This window comes from Canis lupus, chromosome 13 (assembly GCF_011100685.1).
Source record: "Canis lupus familiaris isolate Mischka breed German Shepherd chromosome 13, alternate assembly UU_Cfam_GSD_1.0, whole genome shotgun sequence".
NCBI lineage: Eukaryota > Metazoa > Chordata > Mammalia > Carnivora > Canidae > Canis > Canis lupus.
The window spans coordinates 41,310,909-41,326,291 of record NC_049234.1 but is presented as its reverse complement, the minus strand read 5'-3'; the positions used below and the strand labels follow the sequence as shown (position 1 = coordinate 41,326,291).

The 15,383-nt window shown below is 37.2% G+C and overlaps 2 long non-coding RNA genes across 2 annotated transcripts in view; one reads left to right on the top strand and one right to left on the bottom strand.

The window, feature by feature from the left end:
• The window catches only part of LOC111098463, a 53,257-nt gene that overhangs the window by 21,239 nt on the left and 16,635 nt on the right, over positions 1 to 15,383 (top strand). The window lies entirely within an intron of this gene.
• Positions 395 to 15,326, bottom strand: LOC111098462. Its single transcript, XR_005368359.1, has 4 exons — positions 15,251 to 15,326; positions 5,533 to 5,606; positions 2,627 to 2,704; positions 395 to 589 (listed from the first exon to the last, which is right to left on the bottom strand). It is a non-coding gene; the product is annotated as an uncharacterized LOC111098462 (long non-coding RNA).

The following is a 15,383-nucleotide window of genomic DNA, read 5'->3' as shown; positions in this document are numbered from 1 at the left end:
GACAAGGACAACATCCTTAATCCTTTAATCCCTTAATTCTTAATTTCAATTCAACTTCCTAGTTGCCTGCCTGGCAAGAATTCTGCTTTTCTAAAAAAAAAAAAAAAAAAAAAAAAAAAAATTTCCTCTCTCTTCTAAAGCTTCCAATATCTAAATGTCACGTCATTCCTTCATTTCTACTGTTCCCTAGACCTGCACTATTCACATCTACATCTCTTGCCTTCATTTTCTTTTGCATAAACAGATTTCTACATTCTTGTAGCTTGAATCTGCTAGCTGATAGTTTGCTCTGGGCCAGAAACTGTTCCGAAGCCTTACGTGTATTATCTTAATATTCGCAGCAAGTGTACTATTTTTCATCTATGGCTGAGAAAACTGAGAGGCAATAGTGTTTATTTAAGTAACTGGGGTGAGGTTACCAGCTTGCAAGTGGAGGAGCCAGGATGGAACCGTGGCTGAGTCGAATTCCTTGCTCCACGGCTCATGGCCCTCCTACCACCTCCTTCGAGAGCAATGCAAACACAGTTTCAGTAGAAGGGTCGAAAGCTCAAATTTGGCAAATGACTGGCCGTGAGTTGTAACTGTGAATCTGGAAGAGAACAAAGTTAATTTCCTGGATTTGAATCAAAACCACCGAGCTGGCAAATCTAGGATAATGCTTTCACAGGTTGCTCTCAACCTCTCTTCTCAAGATCTCCTTTGTTATTATTTTCACCATTTTCTGCTCAGTGGTCACCGTTTCCGATATGTCTCTCTTTGCCCATCCGCAGTGCTTTATCTCACTTCCTAGACCTTTTAAACCGCTGAATTCTCTCACCTAAAATTCCTGAAGAAGGTGAGATGATTTTAGCTCAGTCTCTGAAATTATTTTTATTATTCTTTTGAGAGTCAGTGAGGCCTGGAGATTAGAACATTGGATTTGAAAGGAAAATCTGTGGATCAAAAAGCTGGATCTGCCATCAAGTGCTGGGTGACATTAGGGAGGTACTTCTTAAAAGGAACTGTCCATCTATAAAGGACAGGGAAAACTAGCCTACTTCACAGGACTGTTATAACTTTCAAATTCGACAGAGCACACAAAAGCCACTAGAATAGTCATAAAGTTTTAGAGCTATTCATATTGGTCTTGTTATCCTGCCATGGGTTATCTGTGCTATGTGATCGTGCTGATATTAATCTGTTTTAATCTTTGTCAAAAACCTACCATCTGAAAATATTGGTTTTTATAAATGTGTTGCATCAGGGTATTTAAAGAATTAAAAATTTGTGTAAGCCTGAAGTACTCTCATTGCTGTTTCTTATAATGGGGACAGTAGTGAGATAGTAAGATGGCCTTTAACTCGCTCTCTACATCTGTGGTTTGTCTAGATGTGGGTTGGCTTACGTCATTTGTTTACTGGAAATATGTGGAAGAGTTGTTAGTTCAGAAACTTAGTTTGGTTTTCAGAAATATGATCTGAAGTTGCAAAAAGCCAAAGTTAAGTGAATTAGCCCACAAATGGTACTATTAGCACGCTTTCCACTGTTACGTTGTAGCCCAGGTGGAACAATTAACAACTGCTTCGAACACTTTTACAGGTGTGTTTTATTTATGGGTTATACTCGATCGCAGCTCAGTCACATTACCGTGCTATTCACGACCAATTATCCTGAGATACAGCGAACTTTTAGACCAAATTGAACCATCTGTTATATATATAAACTCTGAATTCTTCGAAATGTTTTCAGCTCAGAAAAAAAAATGAATGTTTACATTTACTGAAAAATGTTTGTGATTTGCAGCAGTCATTTAAAATCTGTTTCTATCAGGCTGTAGTGTATATGGAGTAAATGCATTCAGGAGTGTGCTCTGCGCTCAAATAATCTTGTTTCTTGGTGGAGGAGTAGTAGAGAAGTCCCCAAACAGGTTTCAAATGGCCAAGATGTCAGGGTGGAAGGGGAGTAGAGAAGTCCCCAAACAGGTTTCAAAGGGCGGAGATGTCAGTCCTAAAAGTTTGAGCAATTGGTAAGAACATTGCTATAATCAAGCTCACTTCGAAATTTCTACCAAGACAGACACATAAACAAATACCATGTACGGTGACAACTGTCAAAATTGAGGCAGATCTAAAGAGCCCTGGTGCACAATGGAGGGTAGCATGGGTTTTGGTTGGAGTGGTGAAACAGGAAGCTACTGTTTAGCGCACAATCCAGCAGGCATGTAAGAACACAATCCAGCAGGCATGCAGAAGAGCGTGGTCTTCTGGGAAAGGAAATTAATCTAACGTGGAGGAGATCAAGTAGGACCATGCCAGAGAGTGAGCCTTGTGTTTCTCCCAGGGCTGCCGTTCAATGAGGGAATCCACCCTGTGGCTTTGCTGTACTGATGTTCCTATTTTCTCAGTCCTTCCTATGTGTCTAGAGCTCCAGGAGTCTCTTACTACGATTCTTTCTTTCTTCTTGTCTCCTAGCCTGCAGCCTCTGTTCTTTCCTAACTGATTTCTATCTTTTTAACCACGTCATTATCTTAGCCTAGCATTACATCAATTAAAATCAACTGCCTACCACCCTTCAGTAACCGTTCAGAGATGGTTCTCTGTTGGTGACATCCCATCTATCTCACTTTAGAGTAATGCTTGTCACTCACCTATAGCATCCACCGTACTGTAGACTCTGGGAGGGCAGACATCAGATCGGTCTTGTCCACAATTGCAATCCCGCTATCCTGAATGACGTCAAGCACATACCAAACTCTCAAAACATTAGTTTTAAAATAAATGCTTGTTTATGTTTATCTTTCCAATTGATTCAACTTTACATTCTTCCTTTCATAAAAAAATATCTATTTTCTCTCCTCTTGTTTCTTCTGTTTCCATCCTAGTCTGATGGATTTAGCCCACCAAATTCTCATGTCTCATAGCTTAAATTATGTCTTAATTGAGATGTGCATTCAATGCTATGGGACTCTTTCTAAATTACTGTTTATTTGTTCATTTCCTATCCTGATACACATTAACCAATTTCCCTCCATCACGCCAGTGGGAAGGATTTGAATAGAAGCCAAGGAAGATTTTTTTTTCTAATAGTCTTCTGTGAAATACTTCAGGATAATCTTATAAATTCTAAACACACACACATCCTTAAGTTTCAGTAAATGGTCATAAATGAATGAGAATAACATAATCTGCTGTGCCTGCATGTTATATTAGCCATCTCAGGCTTCTGTAACAAAATACCAAAAACTAGGTGGTTTAAACAGCAGATATTTATTTCTCATAGTTCTGGAGGTTATGGAGTCTGAAATCAGGGTGCTAGTGTGGTTGGGTTCTGGTGAAAGCCCTCTTCCTGGCTTGCAGACTCTGCCTTCTTGTTGTAGCCTCACAGAGCAGAGACAGAGAGAATTGTGTTTTTTGTTTGTTTGTTTGTTTTTGTTTTTGTTTCCCTGTAGGGGCACCTATGCCATCATGAGGGCTCCACCGTCACTATCTAATTGCCTCCCAAAGTCTCTGTTTCCAAATACCATCACATTGGGAGCTAGACCTTCAACATATGACTTTTAGAGGGACCCCATTCAGTCCATAGGACATATTTATATAAATCTCATGCGTGTGAACATACATACATATACATGTACTTTTTTCCTATGTTTGTACATTATATTTGTGTTAGTTATGTGTCTAGAACAGTGTGATCAGTGAACCCTTTGGAGTCTCTGATATATATTCAAGGGGTCTGTTGGGTTAAGACTACTTTTATAAGTCAAGTAAGACAATGATGTTTTTTTCCACTTTATCAGCATTTGCACTGATGGCTCAAAAGAATGACCCATAAAAATGCAGATGGTTTAACATGAATCATGACTGTAGTCTTGGTATGAGGAGATGCAATTGAGTCATGACCTGAGGAACTATTTTCTCATAGGGTACCTAAAAGAACAACTGCCATAAACTGGTTAATTACATTTGGGTAACTGAGCAGATATTTTGCCAAAAAGGTATCAATTAAGCCTGTCACTTCAAGGAAAATAACTGACAAGATTTATTGCCAATGATAAAGTTCAAATTTTCAAGCAAGTTAGAATTTTGGAAAACTTCTTTGCATCACCATAAGCCTGACAGCTTCAAGATTTTCTGATGGGTGATTTTATTAATGAATGTGATTTTTTATATTGTTGTAATGAAGTGGGTCAGCAGTTGAAAAACTTGCATAACATATTGAACCAATATTTTCCGATCAATAAGTGATGTAACAAAATCAGACATGGGCACAAAATTCATTCAAAGTGCAAAAATAAAAATAAAACCAACCTGTAAGGAACTACTACAGGTTGAATTTTGGTGCAGTATCGAGGAAAAACACCCATAACATTATTCTCTTTTCTAACAGTATATCAGTAGGGGCAAGATATTATTCGTAGACATCCACCAAAACATATTGAAATACGTTGACCAGAAGGAAATGTAAGTATTAGCTGTCTTGAATTAATTCAGATATTAAAGAGAAATACAGAGATAACATACAGTACTACTCTTCTCAAAAATTTTTTGGTTTGGAAAATGAATTTTTAATAAAAACAGTATACCTACAGGTAATGGGTTTCTTATTGTTATACTTAAATAAATTAATTAACAAGTATATGTTTAAATCTCTCAGTTTTAGTCTCTAAAGCAGAAAATATTGTGAGGTATAAGCCCCAAAATAGAAGTTTTTGAGATACTCATTACTTTTTAAGAGTATAAAGGGTTTTTGTGATCAACATTTAAAGAATCTCTAGAAGAAATTTGACTTTGTGCTAAATCTAACAAACAGAGCACTCATACATTTTATTCCACTGCCAAGAACTGCAGAATTTAACCAAACTCCTGGGGAAAAATGAATAGAATATTCTTGTATTTGCTCATTATCTTAACTGAATGTATTTTATTCTCTCTTTTTTCGCAAATTTTCCAAATCTTTTCTAGCCACTCATGTCTACCATCTGTATTTCTAAAATGTGATCAATATTGCTTTTTGTGTTTGTGTATGTGTATTGGTGCGTGTGTGCATTGTGATTATTAATCCAAACTCTTTCCCAATTTTCACATACTTTACACAATTCATTAGACATTTGGATCTAACTATTGCTGACATTTAAATATTTCAGGGCTCTTGGCCAAAGTTTTCTTAAAACATCAACTTTACTGTTCCTGGAAAATAAAACAGTAGCCTAGCTACTGTTGTTTTTCTTCCTCTTATTCTCTTCCTTACTTTAATAATGCAACCCATCCCTTCTTACCCACAACATGGCAGTGTGCTAACATTGCTAGCCCACTATGAACATGACATTTCCTGCGTCCTATGAAAATTTTTGTAATTTTATATATCTCTACTCATAGATAAAATTGTAAACTTGAGAATCACAAAAAGATAGGAGAGAATAGAGATGATCAGTTTAGCCTTTTCTTTTGCAAAATTGCTTTCCTGGCTTTTCTGTGGCTGGTCTCATGGTTTTTTTATGCATAAAATTCTTCACATTGTGTTTTCCTACTTTAGTTTCTTTTTTTACTCATTTACCTTCTCCGTCAGAAGATTTTTGGACCATAGATTACATCTTCTTCCTCATTCAATTCCACATTCTAGTACAGAACCTGGGATGTAGACAGAATTCCATAATTATCACCATATTCCATAAAGAAATGGTGAAACAAGAATTGAATTGGATCATCCAATATCAAAGCCAATATATTTTTTTTTTGCATATTTTTATGGCTTTTATTTCCTGAAACTTTCTTGGGTTCTGTTGGGCTCTTACCAGCCACAGGAAGAACCTGAGAAATGCACATTAAACACATTAATAGGGAGCCCTGGATGGCTCAGCAGTTTAATGCCGCCTTCCACCCAGGCCCTGATCCTGGGGTCCCAGGATCGAGTCTCACGTCGGGCTCCCTGCATGGAGCCTGCTTCTCCCTCTGCCTGTGTCTCTGCCTCTCTTTCTGTATCTCTCATGAATAAGTAAATAAAATCTTTAAAAAACAAAAACACATTAATAGAATCTCAGAAGTCAGATACTATGTGAAGCTCTCTCAGAAAACACACATTGCATTCACCTCTAAGGCCTCTATAAGCTAAACAAAAAATTCCTACTGGATTAACATTCATCTTTTTACTCTTTGCTTTAAATATTGAAATTAGATCTGAATGACCCCCAGTGTTTTTTTCCCCCACAAATTTGCTTGCTGATGCTAAATTAATTGTTGTAAAGCGACTAACAATTTTGTGTGTACCTCTTTCTTATGCCTTTCTAATAGTTGTCTTCTAGGCTTTTTCCCCCTTTTTTCAGGAATATCTGTGAACTCCCAACATAGTCCTTCAACTGACAATTATTAAGATATTCATAGTATGTGAGAATTTTTATACTAATTACTGTGCAAAAATTGGGGAAGAAAGATTGGCACCTCACTTTCCACCAGAGTCCTCAACCTTAGAGTTCCTTTCAAAAACCTTGGAAATTTTAAAATCCTCTGTCCAGTCCATATTTCAGATCAATTAAATTGAAATAGTAGTAGATATAATTCTATGATGAGTATTTTTAAAGTACCCAAGTGATTCTAATGTTCAGTTAAATTTGAGAATCTGGAGGTATGGAAGGAAAGATAAAAATTACCATCTTCTGTTCAATATCTAAGTGGAAATGTAGACTATGGGTTTCAATTCAAGCCTGTCTAGCTTTAGAAATATTACACCTTTCTGCCACTCAGAGTGAAAGAGAGAAGTGAGGGACAGAGATACCTATAGTATCAGGTAAAAAGCATTAAACTTAGTAAGAGAATAAAAGAAAAAAATATTAAATAGCTGTGTATGCGCTATTGATTTGACTATTTCACAGAAGGCTCATAGTATAGTAAGTTTTTATTTTTGGTGACATACTAAAAGAAGAAGAGAGAAACTAAGGTAAAAACAAAGAAGGGAAATATTTTCATGTATTTATTGACATTTTGAGTAATTCTGTATGGGAAAGAAAAAATAAACTAAATGTGGATTATCTATAAAAGTCGGATCTAGAGACTCTTGGGAGTTAGTTCTGTTCAGGCTGCTGTAATAAAATACCACAGATGGTATTTCTAAACAATGGAAATTTATTTCTCACAATTCTAAAGGCTCAAAGTTCAATAGGGTGTGAACATGGTCGCTTAAAGCGCTCTCTTCAGGCTCAAGACTTCTTATATCCTCATGCAGTAGAAGGGCCTAAGGACTTCTGTTGGGTCTATTTAAAAAAAAAAAACAAAAAACAAACACTAATACCATTCATGAGGGCCGCAACTGTGTAATCTAATCACCTCCCAAAGACTCCGCCTTCTAACACTATCGCACCGGGCACGAGAATTCCAGCATGTGAATTCTGGGGCAACACAAACATTTAGACCAGAGCATTAGTTGCAGAGATTGGAGATTTCCAGTAGGCCAAAATTCTGCCTCAGAGTAAGGAGAGATGTCAAACTGCCTATATGATTGAAGTCATCTTTAGGGAGGTAATGGGCTAACAGGTGGAATTAGGTGGCAATGAACTGAGAAATGGGGGCAACTTGAGAGGGGGAGGTCTGACAATGAGAGAAGAAATCTACCATTGAAGAAGAGCACATATAAGATGAACTTGACAGTGTTGTGCTATCACAGATGACAAAAGGGAGTGATAATTGGATATTACTTGGTTTGTTGACAAGATAGTGATTTGTAACATTTTGTGATTATTGTAGTATGAGAAAAAAATTGGGGGTGGGAGTTTGACAATATTCTTAGGAATTACTAACTTAAATATTACTAACAAATAATAAGTAGACAATTCTATCAAAAATATTTACTGTCAAGGGAAAATAGAACATGGTAACCTAGTAAGATAGCGTGTTGATGGAAGAAAGTTTTTAGGAATTAAGGAAATCATCTTTATTTTCTTTTATCTCTCCCCCACATACATAATTATGTTCATCTGCAGCCATGTATTATAACCATCACTTTTATCCTCTCTTTGTACACATGAATAGAAACTCTATTTTATTTCCAAAGCAGCTTGGATAAGCCCCATGTTTTTAACTTGCTTGTTTCTATGTAGATTTTCCCAAGTAGGCTATGGACTTTTCAGTACAAGTTCTGTGTTTTATTAACCTCAGCAGCCATAGAAACTCATCAGAGATCAATAAATGCCCAATGACCTGATTAATTATTTATTATATGTCTTATAATTATTTCAAGTGTTTATTCCAGATAAGTGTTCACCAAAATGGTGAAATGAAAATGAGGAAAGATGCTGTGTTTCTGTTGTTCTATTTAGATGCAAAAAAGTGCCGTGATACAGATTATAAAAGGAATATGGGGTTGGTAGCACTCAAAAACATAAAACAATATTTTTGATAAACTATTTGTCACTTCCTAATCTACATTTCAGTGTTCCCTAAGCTACATAATAAATCTAGAGGTTCTATTGCCTTAGATATTGGAACTGCTAACCTTGGTCTCTCAAGAAATGGCATTCTGTAATAAAGCTTTTTTAAAAACATTTTATTTATTTATTCATGAGAGACAGAGAGAGAGGCAGAGACACAGGCAGAGAGAGAAGCAGGCTCCATGCAGGGAGCCTGATGTGGGACTTGATCCCGGGACTCCAGGGTCATACCCTAAGCCGAAGGCAGACGCTTAACCGCTGAGCCACCCAGGCATCCCTAAAGGTTTTTTTTTTTTTTTTTTTTGTAAGATTTTATTTATTTATTTTAATGAGAGAGAAAGAGAAAGAGAGAGAGCACAAATGGGAAGGGCAAAAGGAAAGGGAGAGAGAATTTCAAGCAGGACTCCAACATGAGTGGGTAGCCCGACTTGGGGCTCGATTTCATGACCTTGAGGTCATGACCTGAGCCAAAGCCAAGAGTTGGACACAACTGACTGTGCCACAGAGGTGCCCCACAAATAAAAAAAGGTTTCGAAAAGATGATTAAAAAATGCTTACAGATGTTTTAAAAACACACAAAAACACTAATGTAATGCAATGCAGTATTGATTCTGGAAATCTAAAAAACAAACAAACAAAAAAAACAAACCCTGAAGTCTCTTCATGTTGACAAGGTAGCTTCAGGGAGGAGCTGGCTCCAAATGACTTAAACTGGTATTACATTTAACAAGGGGGAGAGAGATCTCTTGGTAGAGATAGATTTGGCAAGAATTTATAAATAACAAGATGACAGACTCCTAGATTGATGAAAGAATACTGGAAATGAGGCAGCAGTGTCATCATCATTTACCATCTGCTCCTCCCCATATGTGGTTGGATGGAACATGACTGAATTGTGATAACTCCCATGAGCATTAAGTCTAGGACACTTGTATGGTCCTTACTTTTAAATATTGTAACTAAGAGAGCAATGGACTCTATGTAGAAGTTTACAATGCACCCATGATCTATTGACTGGGGTTGTTTTTGCATTAATGGAAGAATTTAGAGAAAAATATTATATTTGAGGTAAAATCTATATCCAGCTTTAAAGGCTTCCCTTAGTGACTGGATGTGGACTGTTCTGCACAGGACCACTTACAGTAAAGGTTAGTTGATTAAATACTTTCAAAAGCAAACAACTGATTGAAAGCTTTTCTATGGGCTGGAACAAACTATTCTCATTTCTGTATCCTCAGGACTCCAATTTAAATTAAAATTACAGAAGTCAAATGTAAATATTTGAACAAAACGAAAGTTATGATAACTGTGGTGTTTGAGAAGGAACACTCTTCCCATTATTTTTGCTGCAGGATGTACTAAAGTGATGGGAAAAGTTAGTGATTGTCAGGGCAAATGTTTCTGGAGGTGAAGAATTGTGGGATACAAGATTTATGATCATGGCAGGGCTTGATGACCAGCTGGATGGATACAAGGGGAAAGAAAAGCAGATCATCAAAGAGAAGGCCAAGTTTACTACCACGCAGTAAGCCATTACATGTGATTAAAAAATGATGAGTTGTTCTAGTTTGAAAGCAAAAATATATGGAGTCTGTTTACAAGAAAAAGTCTGTTAAGTCAAAGTGAATGTCGTGCTATCAGGGTGCTGTAACCAGAAGCTGTCTAATGCGATGACAAATGTCATTTGACTTCCTGGGTTCCCAAACTAAGCCCACCCCTTATCAGATGTGTGACCTTGAGAGAGTTGCCTGACCTGTCTTTGATTCAATTTCCTCATTTATAAAAAAAAAACTGTCTGTTCCATTGGCTTGTCAGGATCAAAGTTTTAAAATCCTTGTAATGGATTTACTTGAAAATCTAGCCCAAGGAGGTACCCCACACATATTAACCATTGGAGCATATTCTCATTTTCAGATCAAACTCATGGAGATGTTATTTCCTTTACTTCCTATAATCTTATTTAGTCTTGAGCGTCCACTTTGCTTAAGAGCAGAGTTAAATTAATCTGGCCCGCTGCTTGTAAACTCAGTAATTTCAGTAGAGAATGAGTCTTTGATATTCAAAAACTGTCTTCTGTCTTATGGTGGTTTGTGCTGCTGAGGTCAGTCACTCTGTATCTCCCACTCTTTTTTTTTTTTTAAGATTTTATTTATTTATTCATAGAGACACAGCTAGAGAGAGAGACAGAGACACAGGCAGAGGGAGAAGCAGGCTCCATGCAGGGAGCCCGATGTGGGACTCGATCCCGGGGTCTCCAGGATCACACCCTGGGCTGCAGGCGGCGCTAAACCGCTGCGCCACTGGGGCTGCCCTGTATCTCCCACTCTTAAAAACAAAACAACAACAACAAAAAAACCCTCCATTGCTTCTCTAATGGGACAGATTTAATGTTCTCCACCCAATCCCATTTTGGTAGCAATTAACCAGCTGTGTAAACTCTTCACCAAAAACTCGAGACCCCTTCATGATCACTGGTCTCCATCAGTCCATCACAACCAGAATGATGGGGGCTTTAAAACCTCAAATAATCATCATTCTTCTCCCACTTTAGTACCATGATGGACACATGGCTTCTCAAAGAATCTTGGAACCCCTCCAGGTTATAGCACGGGAATTGAGATAAAAGTCCTGACTGCTCTAGAATTTACCCAAACCGAATCCATGTGAAACCCTTCTTGGGGACATCTGATTATGCCTGTTCCTATTAATCATATCTCTGTCTCTGGGAGGGGAAATCCCTCTTTTTAGAGAAAAAAATCACTTTTGCTTTCTCTTCTCATTGTGGTTGGTAAAAAAAGAGAATCTGATAGACATTCTTTTTCCAATTCTATTTTAAATTTTATGAAAAATCTTGTGATGCAAAAGATGTATGTGCCTCCAGACTTCCTGCCTCAGTACCTTCAGTTTTCATGTTGTTCAAGCCAAAACTCTTGGATTTATCTTATACTTCTTTTCGTTGTCCACCTCTTTTATCCAGTCTGTCACTAAATCTTTTTTTTTTTTCTTTTTCTTCTGAATATACGCAGTATCTGGCTGGTTCTCAACTTTCCATCTTTATACTCTAAACTGTCCCCTATCTTGACCACTACAATGTTTTCTAAACTGTTACCCAACTTCCACTCTAGCATATATTTAGTCAGTTTGCTACCCTGCAATCCCAATCATCTTTTTATTTTTATTTTTTTGAGATTTTATTTATTTATTCATGAGAGACACACAGAGAGAGGCAGAAACACAGGCAGAGGGAGAAGCAGGCTCCATGCAGGGAGCCTGACATGGGACTCGATCCCAGGACCCCAGGGTCCCGGGATCATGCCCTGAGCCCAAGGTAGACGCTCAACCACCGAGCCACCCTCAATTGAGGCAACCCTCAATCATCTTTTTAAAAGCATGGTCAGGCTGAGTGATGTCCTGGGTCAGACTCCTCAAGTAGCTTCAGATTTTACTAAGAATAATAGTTGAAAATCCCTACTTTACCAGTGTTCTCACAATGGCTGCTCTGTAGACCCTCCCTTTTTCTTATTCAAGTCACACCAATCTTATTGCTGCTTCTTAAACACACCAACTACTAGCTTCTGCACTTGTTGCTGGAAACTTCCTTGTCCAAATAGCTACAAATTTCACCCTTCACATCCTTTAGGTCTTGCTTAAATGCCACCTTATCAAAAAAAGATTGTTTTCAATTTCTTTATAAAATAGAACCTTCTCATTATATTCTTCATCCACTTATTTGGCTTTATATTTCTTCATGGTGGTTATTGCTTCCAGACATGATTTATTGTATGCTTTCTTGTTTATTGTTGTATTCCCTCCACTATGAAAGTTCCCATAGAGAAGGATTTGTGTCTGTTTGCTGACTGCTACATCTCCCCACAGTACAACAGGCACACTTTAGGTTCTTAGCAAATATTTGTTGAGGGAATGAAATGCTCCTTGAATGTCTTACCTCTTAATTTTCAAAACCATTTTTCTGAAACTATAACCATCAAAACAGCTTTCTCATAAAAAATACTGATGGAGTTCTTACAAGCCAAGATACCTTAGTTTTCAAGACACATAAAAGTTTAAAGAAATCTGTTTTAGAAGTTCTAATTACTATTACTTTTAAGATTTAATGAGTTTCTACTTGTCTGGCATAATCTGAGCATTAAATTTAGTGCTAACTCACTAACAACATATGCTATTTTATGGTCTTCTATTCCTGGGACAAATAAATTCTCCAGGGGAAAAAAAAATGATACCTCTAGACCACTGCAGGAAGGTGTGAAAGGCAAAGTGAAAAAAAAAAAAAAAAAAACAAAAAACAAAACAAAACAAAAAAAAACACAAGAAATGAAAGGTTTCTGTACCCTGAGAAGACTGTATGAGATTGAGGAGACTGACCCCTCCAACCTCTCCCCTCCCCACCATTTACTAGAGGAGACTCCAGTTCCTAAGGTCAGCTTTCTACTGCAGGAGAGATGGAAAAAGTGCCAAGGAATGAGCAAGAATGAATCCCTGATGCAGCAGCTTTTGATTAAAAAATATATATATATATTTTAAATAAAATATATTTAAATAAAAAAATATTTAAATATATTTAAATAAAAAATAATATATATATTTATATATGCTTGTATTCTCTCTGAGGGACCTCATACAGTTCTGACTTCTTGCGGTGCATAGAACTTTTAAGGATAAAGGCATATGTTCATTCAGGCAGAAGATTGATGATTACTGGCTGAAAATAAGCATATCTGAAACCATAGGAGTCCACCACTTAAAATATCTAATCAGAAAAAATCCTGGCACTGTCACAGAAGTCCCTAATTAGCTACCGGGTGTTTGAGTCCAGTATCAATGTATAGAGAAGTGACGATCAGTCTACCTGAAAATTTGCTGGTGTTTTATTTCATTAATATATCTCCCGTTATGCTTTAAAGCCAACTTGGTTTCATTTTTTCCCCCTTCTTTGTTAATAAACTGTGATTGTGCCTTGTAATGAATATACCCGTAAACCATCTGGCAGTTGTCTCACGGCTCATTACGTGCTATGGGCCACTCTGAGAAGCTGCCTCAGGTGACATTTTAAACTGGTACATGCAGAGAAAAATCGCTTTTTATTATTGAGATCAAATTTTGGAAAAAGCAGAGCTCTCTCCTTCTTCTTGCCATCAATATCTAAGAGGAAGACGTGGTTAATCAAATGATAGACCAACCATAGTTCTCATTTGGGGGTTCTGAATGACAATTCTCTGCATGTACATATCTATATGTTTTTACATGAGCCAAGGAGATAATGTTTTACACACTAGGGCTGTTGTGATTTCTAATACAATTTTCATTTCTTAATGATTGATTATTTCCATATTAACCTCATTGTTTTATAGAGTTCTGTGAATATTTCATAGGTACTAGGAACTTGGCATTCTGACAGTCTTCTTGGGATAAAACTGTGCCCTGGAGACCTCATCACCACAGATTTTTGGAGTTGGAGTTTCTTTCCAACACATGCTACCACATTTTCCTTTTTTTTTTTTTTTAATTTTTATTTATTTATGATAGTCACACAGAGAGAGAGAGAGAGAGGCAGAGACACAGGCAGAGAGAGAAGCAGGCTCCATGCACCGGGAGCCCGACGTGGGATTCGATTCCGGGTCTCCAGGATCGCGCCCTGGGCCAAAGGCAGGCGCCAAACCGCGGCGCCACCTAGGGATCCCACATTTTCCATTTTTGATTCAGGTTGTCCACTTTTAATATTGTGCTGTCTCATGTGAATAGTATTTCATTTTGGCAAAATCACAATTAGTGCTCTAAATGGCAATCTGTCATTCTGTTGCTACTTAATGCTAAGTTTACTGTAGGTAGGAAACTGTGTGGAAACTATATTTTCAAAGAATAAATCTTAGAAGGAAAAGTGTTTACAATGCACAAATGAGATATATTGAACTCATGATTCCATTCAGGCAGATTATGTCATAATTCTGCTTCATAGCCATGAGATAGATCCATAATCTGGGAAAATGAAAACTCTGCAAAAAATATGCATGCAAATGATTTTTAATGTTTTCTTCTGATGGAAATGAAGCTTTTAAATTGTTTTGTTATTACCAGACAGCGCATAACTTTGCTTGATTGAGGAAAGGCAGAGAACAGTATTTAAAGAAATGGCTCAGGATATGGACGCCTGGGTGGCTCAGGGATTGAGCCTCTGCCTTTGGCTCAGGGTGGGATCCAGTCCCACGTGGGGCTCCCTGTGAGCAGCCTGCTTCTCCCTCTGCCTGTGTCCCTGCCTCTCTCTCTCTCTCTCTCTGTGTCTCTCATGAATAAATAAACAAAATATTTTTTAAAAAATGGCTTAGGATAATGAGCATTGAAAATAAATTTTGAAATTTCAGGGAAAGAGATCTTGAAAAAAAAAATTCTCCTAAAATTTAACCAGATGCTTAGAAACACCAACTTAACAAGCTTCTCAGGACACTGTAATACTTGCCAATATACTTCTATTTTGATTTATTTTATGAGACAAAAACCCGAAATAACTATAGTTACAAGAAACAATGGTAGTTTGTTTTGAGCATCATTTTGTAATTGGTTTTTAAAGAGATGTTAAAATATACACCCATGCTGATGCAGAGAGAGAAAGAGAGAGAGAGAGAGAAGAGAGGAGAAAGAATATGCATGTCATTAGAAAGATTTGAGTTGGTTAATAATTATTGGAAAATAGTATTCTTGAAGGAATAAGTTACATTAAAAGGGAAAAGACAAGGTGGTTTTTCTCTTGGGGTCAAATGATGCATGGCATTTCTATAGATACATGGAAAATATTCTTTACTGTAATGAGATTTAGTGCAAAAACAAAGCAAAAAAACAAACCCAAAATTCTGGCCTGGGAATCATGAGACCATACAGCACCAGGAGTCAGCCTATGGTACCAGCACATCTACTGTATTGCAATTACTAGGTTGCATTGTGTCTCTATCAGATTCTAAGTTCCTTGAAGGGGGGG